Here is a 24,381-nt window from a genome sequence, read left to right as displayed (position 1 = left end):
GCCTTCAAATAGGACTTAAAGTTAGCTGAACTGCCCTGCCAAAATGTCTCAGCTCTGTCTAACCAGAAAAAACTTCCTCCAGGGGTGTATGCAATCCAGTCTCCATGTTTCAATTACCGGCTCTGGGTACAAAGACCAACATGTGATTTCTTAAGGTAAAAAGTATTACTATAAAACACGTACTAGGCCTGGTGCGGTGGCTCACGCCTGTAGTCCCAGCACTTTGGAAGGCCGAGGTGGGCGGATCACGAGGTCAGGAGATCAAGACCAGCCTGGCCAACATGGTGAAACGCCATCTCGACTAAAAATACAAACATTAGCCAGGCGTGCTGGTGAGCGCCTGTAATCCCAGCTGCTTGGGAGGCTGAGGCAGGAGAATCACTTGAGCCCGGGAGGTGGAGGTTGCAGTGAGACAAGATTGCACCATTGCACTCCAGCCTAGGTGACAGAGCAAGAATCTGTCTCAAAAAAAAAAAAAAAAAAAGTACTAAAATTAAGTTGGCAAGAATTGATGTGTATTCCTTTCTACATATAAGACATAAATACCTGACACTTGATTCATTCCCTTCATTCTTCAGCCAGCCTCCCAGGACAAGTCTGGCAACGATTCTGACCATCGGGCAAAAGTAATTACCTTTTTCAGTTTATGTTAGGGCAGCCTACGTGGGTTTACATTTGGCTTAATATAATACTACCCTACTTCTCCAATAAGTAAGCATTCATAGAAAAACGGAAACTTTTCAATGTAACCACTTGTACTACCCTAGTCTGAGAAAGACATGACACACCTCACTTCAAGGAAAAAAGCGTCCTTTTTCCTCACAAATATTTCCTCATAAAGTTTATTTTTTAAATGCTTTTAAACCAGATTCTAATTTAACTAATCTAGATTTGCAAAATTATAAAGGAAAAGTCTTGCCAGTTGTTGCTTCGGTTACGTTAATTTCACAATTTATTACACTGCAACTAGGTATTAAATGCAAAGCAGCCTTTGGGGGGCGGGGCGTGTTTAACAAAATGCATCTCAGCACCAGCCTAGAGAAACTTTTCTATGTGAAAACAGAAGGGGGGTTACCAAGGAGAAATTCATTACGCATTTCAGGAGGGCTTTTTCCTCAGAAATAGAGTGAAAAGAAAAAGTCGCTGTGTAAGAAATCTGATACTGACGCTGTGTGACAGAAGTTGGTCCAAAAGTTCATCTTCGGCAATTATGTCTAGATGATCAACTACACATCTTTTGCAACAGGTGACACGAAACTGCATTTCCCAAGCAAGGCAAAGCGATCAAATGAGTTATGACGCGCGTTCCTGCGGTCTTGTGCTTTTATTTTCGATTTAACCAAAACAATTTTGAATCGGATGAATTACCAAATTTGGTTGGGTCTTGTTTGGCTTTCTGCTTTGCTTTTTAATCATTTACCAGCAACTGTTGCACGGGCCCATTAGCACTCGAAGAATAAAAACAAACACACAGGACCAGATAAGGTTCCCCTACTAACCCAAAGGATCCGTTTCCTTAACACAATTTTAAAACCACAGCTAGGGGTGTGAAAACAGGCATGTTTTTGTGTGTGTTTGTGTGCCACAATCTGTCCAAATCCTTAACTCCCTTTTAAGGAACAGATATATAATAAAAATCCGAAAAGAACGACATTAGAAATGCAAAGAGGTTTGCAAAACAAGAGGCTTCTTTCATTCCGGAAAACCACACCAAAACAAGAGGAGAAAAATGAAAGCAACGGATATGTGTTTGCCAAAGTTTCAATCTTGCCCGGTGGAGACACTACACTGGCACAAATTCTGAGGAGAAAAAAGAAAAAAAGAGGAGGTTGGCGGAGGAGACAAAGAGCGAGCGAGTGTGGCTTGCAAACTACAACAATGCAATCTCCACTTTTAACAATGCGTCTCTTTCCTCTTACAAATCTAGTTTTTTGCCACTTTGATGTGCCCTCACGTTTCCCCTCTGGGGGTCGGCGGGGTTGGGGGGAGATCGGAACAGGATGCACAGCACAAGAGGGAGCAAGGGGGGTAGGGCAGAGGAGGTGGGGAAGGAGTCTGCAGCAACTGCGCTGGGTGGGTACCTGGAGTGCTGCTGCAGGTTCTATGGCTCCCGAATCTGCTTTCCGTGGAGTAACTGACGTCCTCCTTGCTGACTTCCAGCTCCTCCGGATAATCGGTCATCGTCCTCCTTCTCCATGTCATCCTCCTAGTTGTCTTCAGACTCCCGGGTCTCCTCGGCGTCGCCTTCGTCCTCCTTTTCCTTGCTGTCGTGGTCATTGTACACCACTTTGTCGCCGACCCTCCGGGCCGCGGTGGTCCCGGCCAAATGATCCGGGCTGCCCCCGCCTCCTCGTCCCCGCCCCCCACTGGCCCGGGCCGCTGGTGCTGGGGGTTGCCGGTGGCTGCGGCTGCCTCTGGCTACTGCTGCCTACCCTGGGCGAGCTACGTCGCGTCTTGGGCGCCACCTCAGCCTGGCCCGGCTGCTAACGCGTTGCCGCGAGCTGAGTCCCCGGACGCGTCCGGACATGGGCGGCGGCGGCGGCGGCGGCGGTGGCGGGGCCGGGGCGTAGCGCTCTGCAGCGGGAGCCGCGGGCTGCTTGGTCAGCCTGCCCCGCCGTCCCCTAGTTGGAGCCGAGGCGTTAGGTAGAAGGGAAAGCGGATAGGGAGGGGCGAGCGCAGTGCGGGAGGTGGGGAGCGCCGGGCCCAGGGGGGAGGCCGGAGGGGCCCGGCTGGCAGAAGCGGTTAGAGGGAGACGGCTCAATCCGAATGTCTGGGGCCACACTGCGAACCGCCTTCAGCCGCCATTTTGTTTCTTCAGTCTACCGGAGCGTGGTCACGTGAGCTGCACCTTCCACGAGCCTGGGAGGACCGAGGTGGCGCGGCGGCCTCTAGGGGGAGCACGAGAGCACTGAGTCGTGAGCGGAGAGCCCGCGGCGCTTGGGCTCGGCGCAGCCCTGCGCGGTGGCGCGGCTGAGAGAGACGCGCAGCTCGCGAAATGCCCGGGGTCTAAGGCCTTCGGAGACCAGTCTCCGCGGAGCGCTGACTGGAGCCCGAAGCCGACCGAACTACCTCCCCGCATCTCACCTTCCGCGGCTCGGAGAGGAAGGTAGGAAAGCCCCCAAATATCATTCCCCTCCCGCCCCCTAGGGAAACTGAGGCTGAAAGAGCCAGCGAGAGATAGGAAAAAAAAAAAAAGTCGGGGAGAGGGGCGGCGCCAGCGACCGAGAGAAATTAGTCGGGTTCGGGGGACAGGGAGACAAGCCTCCAGAATTTAGGAAACTCCAAAGCTTGTAGCTGGAGTCCTGAAATTTACTCAGATGACAACTGCTCTAGATCTGTGTCTGAGCCACGCCCCCGGATGCCCCGCCCGGAGGGAGGGGGGCCCTAAAACCTGTTGCGCGGAATCCCCACTCGGAAAGCCTCAGTAAACTCCAGAACGCAACTACTGCATGTTCCAATCTCCCGCCACCTTCCCAGTGTCTCAGGTAGGATCTCGGCCACTTCAGCAAGAACTTACCTCTCCTTTGCAGTGGAAAAGACGGAATCTTGCCTAAAACCTACTTCACGGTGTTACATGTTTGTATTATCGGGAAATAACCTTAATTTATTGACCCGACAAGTCACTAGGTTTCAGCTTAGCCCAGGGGACGAATCATGATGACATTTCAGGCGCCCTGAAACCTTATCACAGGGACTCAACCCTGAGTGGTTGAGGTCAGCCCTTCAGATAAGAGAAAGGTTTTATAAACATATATTTATTGAGATAAGTGACAACCAAAAAGTAATTTAAAGAAAAATAGTTGGCCGGGCGCGATAGCTCACACCTGCAGTCCCAGCCCTTTGAGAGGCCAAGGCTGGACGATAGGTTGAGGTCACGAGTTCGAGACCAGCCTGGGCAACATAGCAGGACTTTGCCTCTAGAAGAAATTTGAAAAAGTAGCCGGGCATGGTGGTGTGCACCTGTGGTCCCAGCTATGCGAGAGGGGTAGGGGGAAGGATTGCTTGAGCCTGGGAGGTGGGTGTTGCACAGAGCCATGATTGCACCACTGCACTCCAGCCTGAGTGACAGAGCAAGACCGTGTCTCAAAAAAGAAAAATACTTAACAGGATTCTGTACATCAAAGGGCTTATTTCAATCTAGTTAGGAAAATGGAACACATACATGAAATGAAAATTAAACTACAAGGACTAATTGCCAAATAAATGCATTCAATACAATTTGATTGAGCCCTAAGGGTGGCAAATGTGTATATGTCTCCAGGGACTAGGTAAGTAATGTGTCAATAAAGTAGACAAGGTGAAGACCTAGGCAATGGAAATGCCCATATTTTGTTTGAAGAGGGTAGCCAGGCGGGGTGGCTCAGGCCTGTAATCCCAGCACTTTTTAGGAAGCCAGATGGGCGGATCACTTGAGCCCAGAAGTTCGAGATTAGCCTGGCCAACATAGTGAAACCCCATCTCCACTAAAAACACAAAAATTAGCTGGGCATGGTGGCATGTGCCTGTCATCCTAGCTACTCAGGAGGCTGAGGCAGGAGAATCGCTTGAACCTGGGAGGCGGAGGTTACGGTGAGCCAAGATTGCACCACTGCACTCCAGCCTGGGCAACAGAGTGAGACTCCGTCACCACCACCCCCACCAAAAAAAGAGAAAGATTAAACAAAACAAAACAGATCCCCCACCCCCCAAAAAAAAAAAACTTTTCTTTGAATGGACTAGCGTGGTGTTTGCTGTTTTGCTGCTTTATGCTTTAATGAATTTATCTTTCCGTGGCTTCAAGAAGAAAAATGATAAGTCAGTGAATACTGTGTAGATTGAGCATCCCTTATCTAAGATGCTTTGGATGAGAAGTGTTATGGGCTTTCAAATATTTGTATTATACTTACCAGTTGATCATTCCTAATCTGAAAATCTGAAATGCTCCAATGAGCATTTCCTTTGAACAGATGTTGGCACTCAAAAACTTTTAGATCTTGGAGCATTTTGGATTTCAGATTTTCAGAATCAGGGTACTCCACCAGTATCCTTTTATTTATCTATGATTTAATATAGCACTTCTTTCTTCAGAATTACTGAGTGACTCATTCCTGGTATGCTGCTAAATTTTTATTCATTTATTACCTTAATATTTAACATTTATTGATCACTGATGTGCCCAGGCACTATGGTAGATGCCTTATCATTATACCTGTAAGTCCTATAGTGGCCTGCAGGCAGGTTTTATTATATCCTCATTTTACATGTGAGGTAAATAAAATGTCTTAGAGACTCAGAGAGCTTGTGTTTTCTCCATGTCCACATATCTTATAAGCAAATGAGCCTATTTAAAGCCAGATCTCTCCTAAAGCCCAGTTCTTGCAGTTCCCTCAGTTTGCCATTGAGGAAACGGGAAAATCAGACTCACTCTCATCAATTGCCTCACACATACTCTAGAATTCCTTTTGAGTGGGAACAGAAACACCATTATATGCATTCCTTTATGTCTAGTCTTAGACATTAATTTGCCTTGTTTCTTTTAAGTTAGTGACCATCTCTGTTGAAGTCTTTAAATCCATTAAAAGTGAATGAAACCTTAGGAGAGTTTTAGGCAGGAGAGGAAGCTCCTCTTCTCTCCAGTTTGGGCTTCGATTGTCCAGAAGTAAAGAAGAGGGATGAGATATTATTTGAGAAAACTCCTTCAAGAACCAGAACTTAGCAAACATTTACACCATTTTGATGGAAATATTTCTAAACTATATTATAAAGTTAGCGGGGTATGGCGGCACATGTCTGTAGTCCTAGCTACTTGGGAGGCTGAGTCAGGAGAATTGCTTGAACCTAGGAGTCTGAGTACGCAGTGAGCCATGATGGTGCCTGGGTGACAAAGTGAGACTCTGTCTCTAAAATAAATTTGTTTTATTCTAAAATAATTATAGGCAGGGTGCGGTGACTCATGCCTGTAATCCCAGCACTTTGGTAGGCCAAGGTGGGCGGATAACAAAGTCAGGAAAGGTAGAACATATTGGCCAACATGATGAAACTCCATCTCTACTAAAAGTACAAAAATTAGCCGGGCGTGGTGGCACATGCCTGCAGTCCCAGCTATTCTGGAGGCTGAGGCAGGAGAATCGCTTGAACCCGGGAGGCAGAGGTTGCAGTGAGCTGAGATCGCGCCGCTGCACTCCAGCCTGGACAACGAGCAAAATTCTGTCTCAATAAATAAATAAAATAAAATAATTCTAAATACATTCTGCTCATTGTTACATTGATGATCTTAAAGTTGATTGAGATGTAGCTGAAACTGGCTTCCACAGAGTACTCTCACGTGGTTCTGAATTTTGAGGTCATCTTTCTTTGTGTCATGTTTTTTAGATGTCCTTTCTCAGAGTCAATCTAGTTTGAGTAAGACCTGCAGGGATCTCTTGTGAGCACATATATTGAGTTTTAGTGCATAAGCTTTGTTTTAACTTTTCACTGGGTAGATGAAACTGTCAGATAAGCGGCATTATGTCAACCATATAAAGTATTTCCCCCCATTTTTAAATAGAGAAGAAGATACAGAAATGAAAATGAAAAGAAAATATGGTACTACAGCACAAAGGTCCAGCTTGCAGAATTAATTGACTGTCTGAACAAAGATTATTGGGAAGCAGAGATCTGCAAAATTCTGGAAGAAATGCATGAAGAAATCCACCGACACATGGATATAACCGAAGGCCTGACCGATAAGGCTCGGGGCAGTAACAAATCCTTTCTGGCGGCAGCTAATGGTGAGAGGGCATTTTCTCATTTTATTTTTGTTAAGTCTGAGCTAAACTGTTGTATGAAATCACTGCAAAATTTGAAAATAGATTAAAATTTTCAAGTACAGTCTTGCATTGCTTAATGATGGGGATACATTCTGAAAAATGTGTCATTTGGCAATGTCATGATTGTGTGAACATCATAGAGTACACTTATACAAACCTAGATGGTAGGGTTTCCTGTACACCTAGGTTATACAGCATAGCCTATTGCTGCTAGGCTGCAAACCTGTACGTCATGTGACTGTACTGAATCCCATAAGCAGTTGTAGCACAACAGTAGGTATTTGTGTATCTAACCATATCTAAACGTTTAAAAAGGTAATACATAAAATCTTATGGGATCACCATCATGTACATGGTTCATGGTTGACCAAAACATTATGCAGTGCGTGGCTGTGTGTATATTTTACTTTGGTTCTCCGTATTTCATTTTCCCAAGAGAACTTTGTTCATTCCCACGTAAATTAGGGATGCTATACATTTTAGTGTTTTATTTCTGCCTTGGGTCATCACTAATATTCCCCAATATGTTAGTTTGTTTCTTTAATTCAAGTATCTTTTTAAACTTTTTTGGCATTCCAGCTTTTAATTTTTTTGTTGTTGTTTTTGAGACAGAGTCTCTGACTCTCGCCTAGGCTGGAGTGGCATGATCTCAACTCACTGCAAGCTCCGCCTCCCGGATTCAAGCCATTCTCCTGCCTCAGCCTCCTGAGTAGCTGGGACTACAGGCGCCCGCCACCACACCCGGCTAATTTTTTGTATTTTTAGTAGATACGGGGTTTCATTGTGTTAGCCAAGATGGTGTCGATCTCCTGACTTCGTCATCCTCCCACCTCGGCCTCCCAAAGTGCTGGGATTACAGGCGTGAGCCACCACGCCCAGCCTCCAACTTTTAATTTTAAGAAATAATATTCTTTTTGAACGTTTTGCCTTTTGTAAAAAATAAAAATTTTAAATTTAGAGTAAATTAGATTTATGCAAAAGTTCCAGAGATAATAGAGGGTTTCCATATATCCTGTACTTGGTTGCCCCTGTTATTAACGTCTTAGTTTAGTGTGGGATATTTGTTACAACTAATGGACCAGTATTGATACACTGTTATTAACTCAAGTCCATACTTCATTCAGATTTCCTTAGTTTTGACCTGATGCCCTTTTTCTGCCTCATCATCCTATACCACATGATATTTAGTCATCATGTTTTCCTCTGGATTGTCGGTTTCTCAGACGTTCCTTGTTTTTGATGGCCTTGACAGTTTGGAGGAGTACTGGTTAGGTATTTTGTAGAAAGCCGTCATTATGGGTTTTTCTCATGGTCAGCCTAGGTTTTTGCATTTTGGGGAGGAAGACCACAGAGGTGAAGTGCAGTTCTCATCTTCTTATCAAGAGTGCATGCTGTCCTCGTGACTTATCACTGATGATGTTAACCTTGGTCCCGTGGGTGAGGCAGTGTTTGTCAGGTTTCCCCACATCCTCCCCCATCTCCTCAAACCCCCAATACTGTAAGTCACTGTAAACAGCCACACTTGGTGGGTGGGGAGTTACGTTCTACCTTCTTGAAGGGGCAATATCTACATCAATTATTTGGGATTTTTCTACACAGAAGATTTATTTATTTTTTTCAGACATTTATTTCTATGAGTATAGATTCATGGATATTTACACTTATTGGGTTATAATTGGATATTTATTAGGATATAATACAATGTCACCTTATTTATTTTGTTACTCAACTCTGCTTTTCTTTTTATTTTTCTAAGTTATAAATACATATATATCTTAAAAGTTTAAATAGTATAAAAGGGTATGCTGTGAAAAATGAATCTTTCTCCTTCATAATCTCCAATCTGACCTTCCTTGCCCCAGAGGCAATCGTTATTGCTATATTTTTTTTTATCCTGCCAGATGTATTCTGTGCATGTTTAATAAATACTACCTGTGCTTTCCTTTTTTCCTTTTTTTTTTTTTTTTTTGAGATTGAGTCTTGCTCTGTCTCCCAAGCTGGAGTGCAGTGGCGTAGTCTTGGCTCCGCAAACTCTGCCTCCCAAGTTCATGCCATTCTCCTGCCTCAGCCTCCCCAGTAGCTGGGACTACAGGCGCCCGCCACCTCGCCCGGCTAATTTTTTGTATTTTTAGTAAAGATGGGGTTTCACCGTGTTAGCCAGGATGGTCTCGGTCTCCTGACCTCGTGATCTGCCCGCCTCGGCCTCCCTCCCAAAGTGCTGGGATTACAGGTGTGAGCCACCGAGCCTGGCCCCTGTGTTTTCTAATATAGCTATCCCTCAGTATTCTCAGGGATTGCTTCCAGAACCCTCTGCAAATAGCAAAATCCGTGGATGCTCAAGTCCTGCAGCCGGCCCTGTGGAACCTGCTGATATGAAAAGGTGACATTCCATATCCAAGGGTTCTGCATCCTGAGAATACTGTATTTTCAATTTGAGGTTGGTTGAATCCAAGGATGCAGACCCTTTGGCCACGGAGGGCCGACTGTAGTGCCTTTTCAGTTTTAACTTGGATAAAATGATTAGGTAAGATTCTGCAAGTACACTTTCAAGTGCCTGGTTCTGAGTTCTGCTCTTCTGCATACATTATCTGCTATACGTATAATCCTATTAATTTTCCCCATTCTCCATTTGCTTAAAAATATGTTTATATTTAATAAAGATACCCAGATAGCCATATCCAAGCTTGTTCTCACATGTTCTACATCAATATTCCTGTGAATTCATGCATATTTTTGGAGAATGATAGGCTCTCATATATAAATACTGTTGGGCACAAATATATTTTGTCTTCAGAAAAAAGCATTTTTAGTTACTGTGAATTATGTTTATTCATATTTGTTAGTTAGAAGTATTCCTCTTTTAGATCTGTTTAGAAAAATGTGTAATTTTTTTATTAGAAAAGTTTCAGTGTTCAGAAGTCTCTGGGGGATCAGTAATTACAATAACACAATCTCCATCTTACTCTCCCCTCCCTATAGATCAAATCATAGGATATTGTATTAATTTCAGCCAGCTTACTTTCCCCCTTAATTTCCTTGTATGAGTCATGACATTAAAATAGATAAATCCCTTTTTGCTCTCCTGTGTTTTAGTACAATAACAGAGAACAATCTTCAGACCCCTAAAAGGCAATGTGAGATATGATTTTATAAAGTATGTTGAATTAGAAATATTTCCCGGAATAAAAAATAAAAACAAAAACAGAAAACAAAAACAAAAAAGATATTTTCCAGGGTGAGCTTGTCTGTGTATAAAATTATATATGCAGTGTAATCCTAATTAAAGAACAAAATCAAAACAGGAATGGATAATCAAAAGTGTTAAGTGGTCTGATTTGGGGGAATGTAAAAAACTAAAAATGTTCATATAGGGCAATTGGTAATTGTCATCATGGAGAATTAAGTAAAGTACCATGCAAAAACTGTGCCTGGGTCGTTGGGATACTTAAATTCTCTTCCTCTAAATAACCAACTGGATCAGCTTTTATCATTGACAAATGACCAGTCAGCATAGTAGAATTGTAGTTGGTTTCCTTTTCATATTTTTTGCATTTCCTACAATGAGCATGTTCTATCTCAGTATAATTCATGTAATGTACTTTTAAAAAGTAGTTAAACCTTTTGTAGTAATCGAGAACAACAAAGAGAGCATTGAGCTTTAGGCCACAATATGTTCTTAGAAAGTTAGATGACTAAAATTTGTGTGCTATGAGATTGACTTGCAACCTGCAGTTATCCTCTTAGTACTACAAGGAGTACATGGAAGTAAGATGAGTTGCACCTTGGATTTAATGGTGAGATCTGGACCCCAAAAATGACATAAATATATTTTTCTTTCTTTTTTTTTTTTTTTTTTTTTGTTAAGGCACAACATCAACGTGGTACTAGAAGAGGAGAGATTCACAAGAATTGAAAATTGATGGGGAAGAGAAGGGGTAACTAACATTTTTGAGTGCCTACTGTGGGCCAGGTGCTCAGCGAGGTATTTTACAATTCTTTAATCCCCTCAGCATCTTTTTAAGGAGTGTATTGTCAGTGAATTGAACATTCAGATAGAAGAATCCCCCATTAAAACACCAGTCCCCCACCGTTATCTTTATTTGTTCTCTCTGGTAACCAAAATCTTGGCTATGATAGTTTAGGACCACCCAGTCCAGGTAAATACCCAAAATAATATCTAATAGTGTTCTTTAACTTGGAGGTTCTTTTTTTTTTTTTTTTTTTTCGTGAGATGGAGTCTGGCTCTGCCGCCAGGCTGGAGTACAGTGGCATGATCTTGGCTCACTGCAGCCTCTGCCTTCCTGGTTCAAGCGATTCTGCCTCAGCCTCTCGAATAGCTGAGACTATAGGCATGCACCACCACACCCAGCTAATTTTTGTATTTTTAGTAGAGAAGGGGTTTCACCATGTTGGCCAGGATGGTCTTGATCTCTCGACCTCATGATTTTTCCACCTACAGCCTCCCAAAGTGCTGGGATTACAGGCGTGATCCACTGCGCCCAGCTAATTTGGAGTTTTGTCAGATGAAAACAATGGAATCTACGGGTGTTCTGATAATAGCCAAGAATAATTTGCAGCATGATAATAAGAATTTCAGAATCGTAGCCTGTCCTGATGACTTGGACTTGATGTTAACCTCTCAAACAAAATACTTCATTTCTAATGTATAGCTCTCTGGTTTTTATATACATGCATGTCTAGGAGAGTTTAATTCTATTTTTGATAGTTAAATTTTTTTCTCCATTTTTCCTCAATATTTTATAAAAAATTTCAAATGTACAGAAAGGTTGAAAGAAGTATACAGTTACTAGCCTGACCAACATGGTGAAACACCGTATCTAGTAAAAATATAAAAATTAGCCAGGCATGGTATTGCAGGCCTGTAATCCCAGCTACTTGGGAGGCTGAGGCAGGAGAATTGCTTGAACCTGGGAGGCAGAGGTTGCAGTGAGCCCAGATCGTGAACTGCACTCCAGCCTGGGCAACAGAGCAAGAGTTTGTCTCAAAAGAAAAAAAAAAGAATGAATTATACAGTAAATACTCATATATTCATTATCTAGATCTGTACTTTACTATATATTTGTAACTATACAGCTCACTATATCCTATGCCTGTATGGTAATTAAGTTTTATAATGCTTTATTTTGCTTATTTGAAAGAAGTTTATTTATTTATTTTTTTATTTTTTTATTTTTTGAGACGGAGTCTTGCTCTGTCACCCAGGCTGGAGTGCAGTGGCCGGATCTCGGCTCACTGCAAGCTCCGCCTCCCGGGTTTACACCATTCTCCTGCCTCAGCCTCCCGAGCAGCTGGGACTACAGGCGCCCACCACCTCGCCCGGCTAGTTTTTTGTATTTTTTAGTAGAGACGGGGTTTCACTGTGTTAGCCAGGATGGTCTCGCTCTCCTGACCTCGTGATCTGCCCGTCTCGGCCTCCCAAAGTGCTGGGATTACAGGCTTGAGCCACCGCGCCCGGCCAGAAGTTTATTTTTAGAAGAAATTTTTCTAAGTAGAGATGGTTTCTAAAACCTGGTAGGTTAATTCTTTGTTTAGTTTTGAAATATTCATGCAAAGTGTAGAATATACATGTTTATAGAATATGCATATTTAGTATAGATCAGATCCATAATAAGTTTTCACTCTTTAATGTTTTTCTCTCTGCTGAACACTTTGGGTCTATTTTTCTTGTTTTTGTTGTTGTTGTTGTTTGTTTTGTTTTTGTTTCTTGAAACAGAGTCTCGCTCTGTCACCCATGCTGGAGTGGCATGATCTCAGCTCACTGCAGCCTCCGCCTCCCGGGTTCAAGCAATTCTCATGTCTCAGCCTCCCAAGTAGCTGGGATTATAGGCGTGCACCATCTTGCCTGGCTAATTTTTGTATTATTGGTGGAGATGAGGTTTCACCACGTTGGCCAGGCTGGTCTCAAACTTCTAGCCTCAAGTGATTCACCTGCCTCGGCCTCGTGAAGTGCTGGGATTACAGGTGTCAGCCATTGTGCCTGGGTCATATTTTTGGTCTGTTTTCCTTATGGCTATGATTGCCATAGTTTTTTGGACCTAAAACCGGTATGAATGTGTGTATATATATGTGTATGTGTGTATATACATATACACATATATATAAGAGAGTTTAGCAAGATAGACTCTTTGAAATTAGAATCTTCATAGAAAATCAGAGAACTATGGTCATCCAACCTGTGCTTTTCAACCAATTTAAATGGTCTAAACTTAGTAGGCAATTAAAAAAATTTTTTTGTTTGATTTTCATTAAATGGTGTTGGGAAAGTAGGGAGGATATACAATGATTTGGTTGAGAAAAGCTATAGGATATAGCTATGTTTGAAAGACAGCTGGACATGGTGGCTCACACGTGTAATCCTTGTACTTTGAGATGGTTGGATCCCTTGAGGTCAGGAGTTTGAGACCAGCCTGGCCAACATGGTGAAACCCCACCTCAACTAAAAATGCAAAAATTAGCTGGGCCTGGTGGCATAAGCCTGTAATCCCAGGTACTGGGGAGTCTGAAACAGGAGAATCACTTGAACTCGGGAAGTAGAGGTTGCAGTGAGCTGAGATCATGCCATTGCACTCCAGCCTGGGCAACAAGAGTGAAACCCCATCTCAAAACAAAACAAATAATCTTATGGGACTATTGTCATACATGTGATCTGTCCTTGAACAGAATGTCATGTGGCACTGAACTATATGTGTATTATTATTTTAAGATAAAATCATTAATAAAGTTTTTTTTTAAAGTTGCAGTTAAATCAGTTCCTCAGAAAGGTATGTGTGTGTATGTATACATATATGTAAAGAAGGAAGTTTTTTTTTCTTCTTCTTCAGAGGACTATGGATGGGTTCTTTTATATTTTTCTGATTTTGGTAGATATGGGGTCTCCCTATGTTGCCCAGGCTGGTCTTAAGCTCCTGGGCTCAAGCAGTCCTAGCACCTCAGCCTCCCAAAACACTGGGATTACAGGCATGAGCCACAACACCCGGCCAAGGGTTATTTTTATTCATCATCAAGATTTAAAGATTGAGTATCAAAAGTGGAACAACCCTACCCCAATCCTGGCTTTTCATGTTAGCCATTATATACCAGAATTGCACCTAGTAATCTATACATATATATGTGGTTTTGTAGCTAAGGTGTATTAGGTTTTCTTTTCTATCTCCAGGATAAACATTTTTTAGTCTTTTTGTCTATTATAGCACATGAGACTTCTATGTTTAGGATACAATTGATACTAAGTCTGATTCCTAAATTAACCTATTTCTTCCCAATACCACTTAAATAATATTTTTTACGCCAGTTCTTTAGGAAACTTCTGGCTAGGTTTTGTGTGTATCATTCAATTTTAATAAAAACTTTGATCTAAATTTCGAGTACCCCAGCAGTTTACTTTTCTTACATCTTTGTCCCCTTTCATCTCTCTATTGAATAATTAGCGACCATGTGCTGTGGCTCACACCTGTAATCCCAACACTTTGGGAGGCTGTGGCGGGCGGATCACTTGAGTCCAGGACTTCGAGAACAGCCTGGCCAACATGGTGAAATCCTGTCTCCACTAAAATATATAAATTAGCCAGCATGGTGGTGTGCACCTGTAATCTCACCTACTCGGGAGGCTGAGGCATGAGAATCACTTGAACCCAGGAGGTGGAGGTTGCAGTGAGTTGAGATTGTTGTCCAGCCTGGGCAACAGAGCCAGATTCTTAAAAAAAAAAAAAAAAAAAAAAATCTAAAGAGGCAGCAATACTGTTCTGATAATCCCCAGATTTTTCCAAGTATAAATTTTCCCAGGAATATTGTCCAGATTCCATATGTAAGCGTTTACACACCTGATTTACAAAGAAACATAAAATTTCCTTTTCATTAAGGAAACAGATCCTCCACAAACAGATCTTGAGTGGGGAGGGGAGGAAAAAGACCTACCACCTCTACTTTGTTTTTAAAAAAAGAAAAAACTCTCATCTGAGAACACACCAAATGGTGAATGATGCCAGTGTAGCCGGGGGTGGGGGGTCCGGGGACCCTGGGATGGGGAACCACAGTGGCTTCTGCAGAGGTTTCAGCAGTGGCATCCGGGGCCGGGGTCGCAGCCGTGGATGGGGCCGGGGTTGAGGCCACGGAGCTCATGGAGGCAAGGCTGAGGATAAGGAGTAGATTCCCATCACCAAGCTGGACCACCTGGTCGAGGACATGAAGATCAAGTCCCTGGAAGAGATCTGTCTCTTCTCCCCGCCCATCAAGGAATCTGAGATCGTTGACTTTTTCCTGGGGGCCTCTCTCAAGGACAAGGTTTTGAAGATTATGCAGAAGCAGACCCGCGCCGGCCAGGGCACCAGGTTCGAGGTGTTTGTTGCCATCGAGGACTACAATGGCCACATCGGTCTGGGTGTTAAATGCTCGGAGGAGGTGGCCACTGCCATCTATGGGGCCATCATCATCCTGGCCAAGCTCTCCATTGTCCCCATGCGGAGAGGTTACTGGGGAATGAGATTGGCAAGCCCCACACCGTCACTTGCAAGGTGACAGGCCACTGCGGCTCTGTGCTGGTGCGCCTCATCCCTGCCCCCACGGGCAATGGCATTTTCTCGGCACCAGTGCCCAAGAAGCTGCTCATGATGGCTGCTATCAATGACGGTTATACCCCAGCCAGGGGCTGCACTGCCACCCTGGGCAACTTCGCCAAGGCCACCTTTGATGCCATCTCTAAGACCTACAACTACCTGACCCCGGACCTCTGGAAGGAGACTATTCACCAAGTCTCCCTGTCAGGAATTCACTAACGACCTCCTCAAGACCCACACCAGAGTCTGTGCAGAGGATCCAGGCTCCGGCTGTGGCTACAACATAGCGTATTTATACAAGAAAAATAAAGTGAATTAAGCCTGAAAAAAAACAACAACTGATCATTTATGCTATATTTAAAGCATTTAAATCACTTTCAGAATTACCACTGGGAATGTTACGTTAAAAATTAAGGCCAAGTGTGGTGGGTCACGTCTGTAATTCCAGCATTTTGGGAGGCTGTGGTGGGCAGATCACTTGAGCTTATGAGTTCGAGACCTGCCTGGGCAACATGGCAAAACCCCATCTCTACAAAAAATACAAAAAGGCCAGGTGTGGTGGCTCACACCTGTAATCCCAGCGTTTTGGAAGGCCAAGACAGGTAAATCACCTGAGCTCATGAGTTCAAGACCCACCTGGGCATCATGGCAAAACCTGGTCTCTAAAAGCAAAAATTAGCTGGATGTGGTAGTATACACATGTAGTCCCAGCTGCTCAGGAGGCTGAAGTCGGAGGATGGCTTTAGCCTGGGAAATACGGGTTGCAGTAAGCCAGCCTGTATGATAGAGCCAGACCTTGTTCCAAGAAGAGAAAATAATAATAATACTGAAGAATTTGAATGTTTTTCATATCTCCCTTAATAACTAATATCTGACAGGAAGTTTAAAGTAATAGTAATATTCAAGAAGGCAACGATAGTTTATTTTGTAAGCATTTCTTTTGATTCATGTTCTATTTGCTTTCACTTGATTTGGAGATTAGTAGATAGGAGAAATTGGTAATTTAGAGAAGCATCACGAAGAGTGCTCTCCAAACTTCTGTAACTTTTACCTAATTTTTTATACTAAAAGTTTATGATAAAAGTTTTGAGGTTTGTAGCTTATTTAATCTACTTGTTTCTCTCCACAGCAAGACAGATCGGCTTGCCAAAGGATCAGAATGTTATCAAAAGAGCCTTAGTTTAAATCCTTTCCTCTGGTCTCCTTTTGAATCATTATGTGAAATAGGTAGGTGGGTGGGGTTTTTTCCCGCTACTTAATTTTTGGAGAGCAATACAGATCATCTACCCCCAAGAAAAATATTTTTCCAAGTTAAAATTGAAAATAAAAAATAAGTTAGAATCATAGGTATGTTTCAAGAATCATATAGCTGAAAATTACACAAAGATTAAATGCAGTAGATTTCCTGTTTAGCCCATCTACTTTCAAGTATCTGGTGTCCTCTAGAATGGGTTATATTGTGTGTTTAACACTAGCAAAAATAGCTTTCTGAATAAGATAATTAATAGAATTTCTAATGCAATTAATAGAATGCCTGGAGCAGAAACTTACAAGACCTGAACAGTATAGGGAGAGAATTTCTCAGTACATTTGAGATACATGAAGGACCATTTTTCAACATTGTTGTATTTATATTTATATATTTATATATATATATATATATATATAGAAGGGCTTCAACCTTCACTGTAAAATGTAATGGGTTTTAATTCTTCAACTTCATCTCCTACTTTGAGAAAAATGAGATCTACTTATTTTCAGCTTTAAAACAAACACAGAAATCTGCATTTTTCTGTGATTTGTTATGTTTAAAATTAGGGTTCTTGTAGTTTATTTTCTAAATTTACAGCTTTATCTTACTAGTAAACTTTTATGATACATTGATAGATGGGCTTTTAGGGAGTAAATTTGATTAGCAGAAGTGGACAGGAGAATTTAAAATTTTGGATAAGGCCTATTTCCTGACTTATGCATACCTGAAAAAAACGTAATCCTCACTTCTTCAGAGACAAACTTTTTTTTTTTTGTCTTCACAGGTGAAAAGCCAGATCTTGACCAAACATTTAAATTCACATCTTTACAGAACTTTAGCAACTGTCTGCCCAACTCTTGCACAACACAAGTACCTAATCATAGTTTATCTCACAGACAGCCTGAGACAGTTCTTACGGAAACACCCCAGGACACAATTGTAAGTGTCTTATATTCTAGTGTTCAAAATGTTATGAAAACTACAAAGAATGATCTGAACTAAATAATATATTGTGAATGACTTGGTAGAAATTTTCTGTTTCAGGAATTAAACAGATTGAATTTAGCCTCCCAAGTGGCTGGGATTACAGGCACTGGCCATCATGCCCAGCTAATTTTTGTATTTTTGGTAGAGACGGGGTTTCACCATGTTGGCCAGGATGATCTCGATCTCTTGACCTCGTGATTCGCCTGCCCCGGCCTGCCAAAGTGCTGGGATTACATGTGTGAGCCACCACGCCCGGCCACATGACTGACCTTTACAGCGTGGCCAGCCCCCGTCCAGAAATTACCTAGGAGTTACTTCGTTAGCATAAATTCAGGCTGGGTCCCAGGAGCTCGCAATGAATAACAAAGACTTCCCTGTCACTTGAGGAATTCCAAGAACTTAGTAGATCTCAGGAGCCTGGGGCGTGGACCAGACAGATTCTTTATTATATAACACTCAAACACCTACACTGAGCAGTTTCAACTGAAGAGTCCAGGGAAGCCCTCTGCAGATCTTTGTAGGTCCCCTCTTTGTAGCTCGTTCTTCTCTCTGGTGCTCTGCCTTCAAATTCTGGCTGCTTTGACTTTTCTCAAATCCTCAACATTTTCTTTTCAACACACTGGGACCACCGAGCTCTATTTGCATTCTTTTTTCCTGCACGGTGGCCCTAGAGCTGTCCTCAGAAATGTTTTGCCTATTGTCCAGTGTCTGAAAACCATTGTTCCATATATTTGGTTCAGTTTGTAGTTATCTGAAATGGGAGAATAAATGTATTCCATGTTACTCTGTCATGACTGGCAGAAGTCTGTTCTTTCTGTTTAGAAAGTTTTTTTAGAGATGATTAGAATGGCATAGTACTTTTAGCTAAATCATCCAAGAAAGCTTGTGTGTCATTTTCTCCATATAAAGGGAAATCTAATTTTGAACTTTGGAAGCCTTTCATTATCAAACTCCTAGCTTATCAGATGCAGATTAAAAGGATTCTTGTGTATGTGAGACATAGACACACATGCATATATAGAGGTATATATGCATATTATATATGTACATATCATAAAAGATGAAAATATATATCTCTTTTTATTTTCTGAAATTCTTTGACCCAGACTCAGGTAGCTAGTAGGATTTCCCATAAATTATAAAGTTTAGATACTTTAGTCCATAAGTTTACCCACTGTCAATTCTCGATTGTTTCAGATTTTAGGTTTGCTTGCTCCTAAGACTGCTTTGTATCTCGGGGTTTGCCTTTAAAGTGAAAATGTACAGAGGCTCCTTTTGCTCTGAACAGAATAAACCTTTGATGTAGCTATTTGAATTTACAGGGAGATAACTTCTCAAGTATCAATTGTTCTAGTGGTATTTATTTGTTGACAAATACCCCACATTTAGACTGTCTTTGCCCAACTGTCTTTTCTTTTTTCTCCAACCTGTTATAGTTGCAAATGAAGGGTAAAAATAATTGATTTATAGATGTGTTTATCATTTATTGATCCAGAATTTTATGAGGATTATTTTTAGTTCAAATTAACAATTTCAGAGAGAGTGAAGATCTGTGTTATATTCTTTACTATTTTGTAGTAACAAGTCATTTTATTTTTATTTTTTATATGAAGGAAAGTTTATTAAGGAGTACTGACTTATGATCATAAGCTGAAGTCCCACAAGAGGCCGTCTGCAAGCTGAGAAGCAGGAAAGCCAGTCTGAGTTCCTCATTTTTAAATACTGTGTTTTCATGGAGAAACCACGAAAAGAACTGATGTAGAGTACTTACATAATTAATGTATGTTTTAAAAATATACCCAAATTGAGACAATGGTTAATGGTCATAAATCAAGTAAAATATTAATGTCTTCCTTTATAATTTTTTTTAGTACACCACCTCAGGTATTGAGCCCGACTATTACATCTCCCCCAAGCGCACTGCCTCGAAGAAGTTTCACGACTCTTTACTAGTGACAGCTCCACAACCAAGGTAAAGACTTCTGTATGTCACGTTTTCTTAATGCTTCCCCTGCTGAAATTTCTGTTCATTGATGACTCCATTCCTAATAAGTTAATAAAGAGACTATTTTGAATTTAAAATGTTTTAATTTAAAGGGCCATCTATTTTTGTGAAGTTAATTAGTCCTTTAGTAAATATTATATAATATTCTTTTCTAATTAAATTTTTTTTCTCCAGCTAAAAATGACATAGGAATAATCTTGAAATGGCAAAATTATAGTAATGGACAACAGATCAGTGGTTATTAGGAGTTAGGCCTCTAGGGAGGATGTTACTATTAAATCATGGCACAAAAGAATTTCGTTGTGGTGGTACAACAGTGATTGTGGTGGCTGATTACACAGATCCATTCACGTGATAAAATTTTATACAACTATGCGCATACACACACGGATTTATATAAAAACTGATGAAATCCATATAAGGTCTTTAGTTGATAATATCGTACTAATTTCGGTTTTCTGGATATGATGATATACTATGGTTGTGTCAGATGTTATTTGCGGAAGAGTGAGTCTAAAATTATTTGAAAATAAAAGTTAAAAAAAACCAGACCTGGTAGACACAGTGGCTCACGCCTGTAATCCTATCACTTTGGGAGGCCAAGGTCGGCTGATCACTTGAGGTTAGGAGTTCGAGACCAGCCTGGTCAACATAGCAAGACCACAGATCTAAAAAAAAAAAATTTGGTATGTGTAAAGGAGGTAGAAGTCATCATTTCCTCCCTCATAGCAGCAGGCGTGCAGGCTCTGGTAGTCAGCTGGACTCCATACTCCCCCACCAGTCACCAGCCTGGGGACCGTGGGGCTGCGAGGACCTCAGCAGCGGTTTCCCAAGTTTCCTGACTTCTTCCATCCTCTGGAAATCAGCTGTGATCAAGCAGCCTGAAAGCCAGTGGTGCAACCTCCTCCTCCCCAACCTTCACCACCTCTAGCCCCTCCAGTGATAAGCACTAATTGCCTATATACAACCCTTTTTTGTTTGAAATAGCTAGGGTAATTTCTGTTTTCCTATCTGGGGTAGTGTAACATAAGAAGAAATATATATATGGTCTCTGCCCCCAGTTCCTAACACAAAGCTCCTAAAACCCTTGGACATTCCTGAATGATGGGGGTGCTAGGAGCATTGTCTTTTTTTTTTTTTTAATTTATCATTTTTCTTTTCTCCCAGGTGTTTTTCCTTTTTTTTTTTAAACTTTTATTTTCGGTTATGGGATACATGTGCACGTTCGTTATATAGGTAAACTTGTGTCACAGCAGTTTGTTATACAGATTATTTCGTTACCCAGGTACTAAGACTAGTACCCAGTAGTTTTCTCTGCTCCTCTCCCTCCTCCCACCCTCCACCCTCAGGTACGGCCTAGTGTGTGTTGGTCCCTTCTTTGTATTTGAGTTCTCATCATTTTGTTCCCACTTGTAAGAACATGCAGTGTTTGGTTTTCTGTTCCTGTCTTAGTTTGCTGAGGATAATGGCCTCCAGCTCCATCCGTGTTCCTGTGAAAGACATGATCTCGCTGTTTTATATGGTTGCACATCTTTTATTCTAACATTTGGTCCTTGAACCTGGTTCCTCACAGAGAGCTCCTAAATCCCTTGGAATATTCTGGGTGATAGAAGCATCCTTTGTTCTCATGAGGTGACTCTTGGTGGGCTCTTTATTTGGGTCTGGTCACCAGAAAGATCTAACTATGGGTGGAAGCTTTGTGCTTTCAGCCCCATTCCCCAGCCTCTGGGGTAGGGAATGGAGCTGGAGCTCAATCATGACTATGTGATAAAGTCTCCAGAAAATTCTTTGAAAGGCAGGCCTTGGAGAGCTTCCGGGTTGGCGAACGCATCCATGTGCCGGGAGGGTGGTGCACCCCAACTCCACAAGGACCTTTCCAGACCTCACCCTGTGTATCTCTTCATCTGGCTGTTCATTCGTATCCTTTAAAATATCCTTTGTAATAAATCAGCAATAGTAAGTAAACTGTTTTCCTGGGTTCTGTGAGCTGTTCTAGCAAATGTTCAAACCTGAGGAGGGAGCTGTTGGGACCTCCAGTTTATAGCCAGCTGGTCAGATGCATAGGTGATGCTTGGCCTTGCACCTGGGGTCTGATGTGGGGGCGGTCCTGTGTGACTGAGCCCTTAACCTGTGGAGTCTGGTGTTCACTCTGCTTAGGGCTTCTCTGCCTTTGTAGTGTCCTGTCTAGAAGGCCTTTCCTTCCTCTTGTCAGCTCAGAAAACTTTTCTTCCACTTCCCTTCTTCTAAGCCATCCCTTACATCTACTCCTTTCCAGCCAACCAAGAGAAGAACCAGGGCTGGCTCCACTGCCACCGTGCCGTCCCACACTGTCTCCTCAGGATGTATTCAGATGTCCGGCCCTCCCCCGAGTCTAGGAGCCCTTTGAGGAAAGGGATGCTGTCCTAGTCAACTCTTTCCCAGCACCAGGCACAGCGTCTGGCACGTTCCATCTTTTTCATGGACTCTCCCCAGGTGGCCTGACCTTCCCTTCTCTGAACCGCTGCATTTCCTGTCTGCATCATGTTTGCTCTAATCAGATATCGCCTTATTTCATCATCTTTTAAAAAATATTTTATTTTTCTAGTAGGTTTCATTGGAATCTGAATTTTCATTCATTTAGTAGCTGTTGGCCTTGTGTCTACCTCTCTGGCACTCAGGTCTCATTTAAGACCTGGCTGACTGAGCTGTGATTTGCCATCAGTGAGATGGAGACAGAGGTAGCCCAGGCAGTCATGTTTTCTTCAACCCCGGCGCCCCTCCCCCTCCCAGGCTACAGGCAGGGATGGGCACCAGCCTGGGAGAGACAGTTTATGCATAGTCTGGTCCAGCAGAAAACTCTGGACATAGACAAAACTGCTCAATAGAGTAAAAACTGGGTAAAGTAGAATCTTATTTTGGGAGTCTTTAGAAATATGGTGGGGTAGCATTTGGGAATAATAAGAATTGTAGCTGGCATGGTGGTACACGCCTGTAGACCCCCAGCTACTCTGGAGGCTGAGGTAGGATCTTTTGAGCCCAAGAGCTTGAGGCTGCAGTGAGCTATGAATGCACCACTACAGTCCAGCCTGGGTGACAGATCAAGACCCTCTCTGAAAAAAAAAAATACATTTGAGATTCATAAATTTTTTTGGTTATATAAAAAAATTATAAGCATCAAAGTGTGAAATTATGTAAATATGCCAAAATAGGAAACTGGAAGTGCTTGGAATCTAGACTTCGGGAGCCCAGCACTGCAAGGATCTCTAGTCTTGGCTTTTTTTTTTTTTTTTTTTTTTTTGAGATGAACTCTCATTCTGTTACCCAGGCTGGTGTGCAGTGGCCCAATCTGAGCTCACTGCAACCTCTGCCTCCCAGATTCAAGCAATTCTCCCTCCCTCAGCTTCCTGAGTAACTGGGATTACAGGCGTGCATCAACACCTCCAGCTAATTTTTGTATTTTTTTAGTAGAGACAGGGTTTTTCCATGTTGTCCAGGGTGGTGTTGAACCCCTGACCTCAGGTGGTTCACCTGCCTCAGCCTCCCAAAGTGCTGGGATTACAGGCATGAGCCACTGCACCCGGCCTGTCAGATGATGATTTTTTTTTTTTTTTTTTTTTTTGGAGACAGTCTCGCTGTGTTGCCCAGGCTGGAGTGCAGTGGCGTGATCTTGGCTCACTGCAAGCTCTACCTCCCGGGTTCACGCCATTCTCCTGCCTCAGCCTCCCGAGTAGCTGGGACTACAGGCTCCCGCCACCATGCCCGGCTAAGTTTTTTTTTTGTATTTTTAGTAGAGACGGGGTTTCACCGTGTTAGCCAGGATGGTCTCCATCTCCTGACCCTGTGATCCGACCGCCTCAGCCTCCCCAAGTGTCAGGTGATTTAAAAACTATTCTTCCATGAATTGCTGGGCTAATTGATATGACTGTAAAATGCCTAACCCAGGGTTTAGCATCAAGTAAGCAAATTGTAACTGTTAGCTGCTGCTCTGCCTATGACTATTTAGTCTTGTGCTTTAAACTCAAATATTTGTTGGCCCACTGAAGTCACTACACAGAGAAAGATGCTTTTCATTCTCAGTAAAGAACTTTGGGAGATAACTGGGGCAGGCAGCTAGACAACAGGTGTCTTTTGTCCAGCATCAGCAAACTCATTGGAACTGATGGGTGGCTCACTTTGCTTAGAACCCCTACCAGCACGCACATGGGGCTGCTTCCGTCACACTGCTCCTGGGAAGGTGGGGGGCAGCTGTTCTGCAGTTAGCGCCGTTCTTTACCTCCTGTTACCAACTGCCTGAGTTCATCTGTGTTCAGTTAGGTAGATTACCAATTCCTGTTCATTCAGATTTTCTTCTGCTCACTAATGTGTTTAATGTTCCCTAACCTACCAAATGTGATTAGTGACTTTTTCTTTGAAGGTGGACTGGAGGAATCCTTGCGCCTTCTGCAGCATTCTACTGCCATTATGGAACAGTTCGGCTATGGATGTGCATCAGCGGGGGATGGGGAGAGGCTGGGGCAGTACATGTGAATGGAGAGGTAGCCCCACCCAGTGTGTTTTCTGAAATACAGTCCCGCAGAGGGCAGTCTTGGGAAATTACTGCTCTCACATACTCTTCCTGACCCTACCCCTCCAGCATCTCCCTGCTATCCAAGGGTTGGGATTTTTAAAAAGAAAAACAAATTTTTAAAAAACCAAGTGAATCTTTTGCCATCTTGTAAGGGTGAAAAGCTCCCACCAAGTCTGGATGAACATTCATGCGTGGGCTTGAGGGCTTGGGAAAAAGACGGGGCTTGGCCC

The 24,381-nt window shown here is 42.6% G+C and overlaps 1 protein-coding gene and 1 long non-coding RNA gene across 37 annotated transcripts in view; one reads left to right on the top strand and one right to left on the bottom strand.

The window, feature by feature from the left end:
• The window catches only part of LOC126938910 (leucine-rich repeat-containing protein 37A2-like), a 197,904-nt gene that overhangs the window by 58,626 nt on the left and 114,897 nt on the right, over positions 1 to 24,381 (bottom strand). The window contains exon 1 of one of the 36 annotated variants that reach the window (XM_050763640.1): positions 2,082 to 2,425. The exons of 34 other annotated variants lie outside the window; for them this stretch is intronic. The gene's annotated coding sequence lies outside the window, so the exon portion shown is untranslated. Of the gene's footprint in view, positions 1 to 2,081; positions 2,426 to 24,381 lie in introns of those variants that run through there. One more of the 36 variants, XM_050763645.1, reaches the window with a different exon arrangement.
• On the top strand, positions 2,036 to 24,236 carry LOC126938961 (uncharacterized). The gene is made up of 8 exons (XR_007720236.1): positions 2,036 to 2,073; positions 2,819 to 3,106; positions 6,527 to 6,749; positions 10,654 to 10,723; positions 16,491 to 16,588; positions 17,398 to 17,552; positions 19,214 to 19,572; positions 23,999 to 24,236. It is a non-coding gene; the product is annotated as an uncharacterized LOC126938961 (long non-coding RNA).

Source organism: Macaca thibetana, chromosome 16 (assembly GCF_024542745.1).
Source record: "Macaca thibetana thibetana isolate TM-01 chromosome 16, ASM2454274v1, whole genome shotgun sequence".
Taxonomy (NCBI): domain Eukaryota; kingdom Metazoa; phylum Chordata; class Mammalia; order Primates; family Cercopithecidae; genus Macaca; species Macaca thibetana.
Note: the sequence above shows the minus strand (reverse complement) of the source record. Positions and strands in the feature narration are given on the sequence as shown.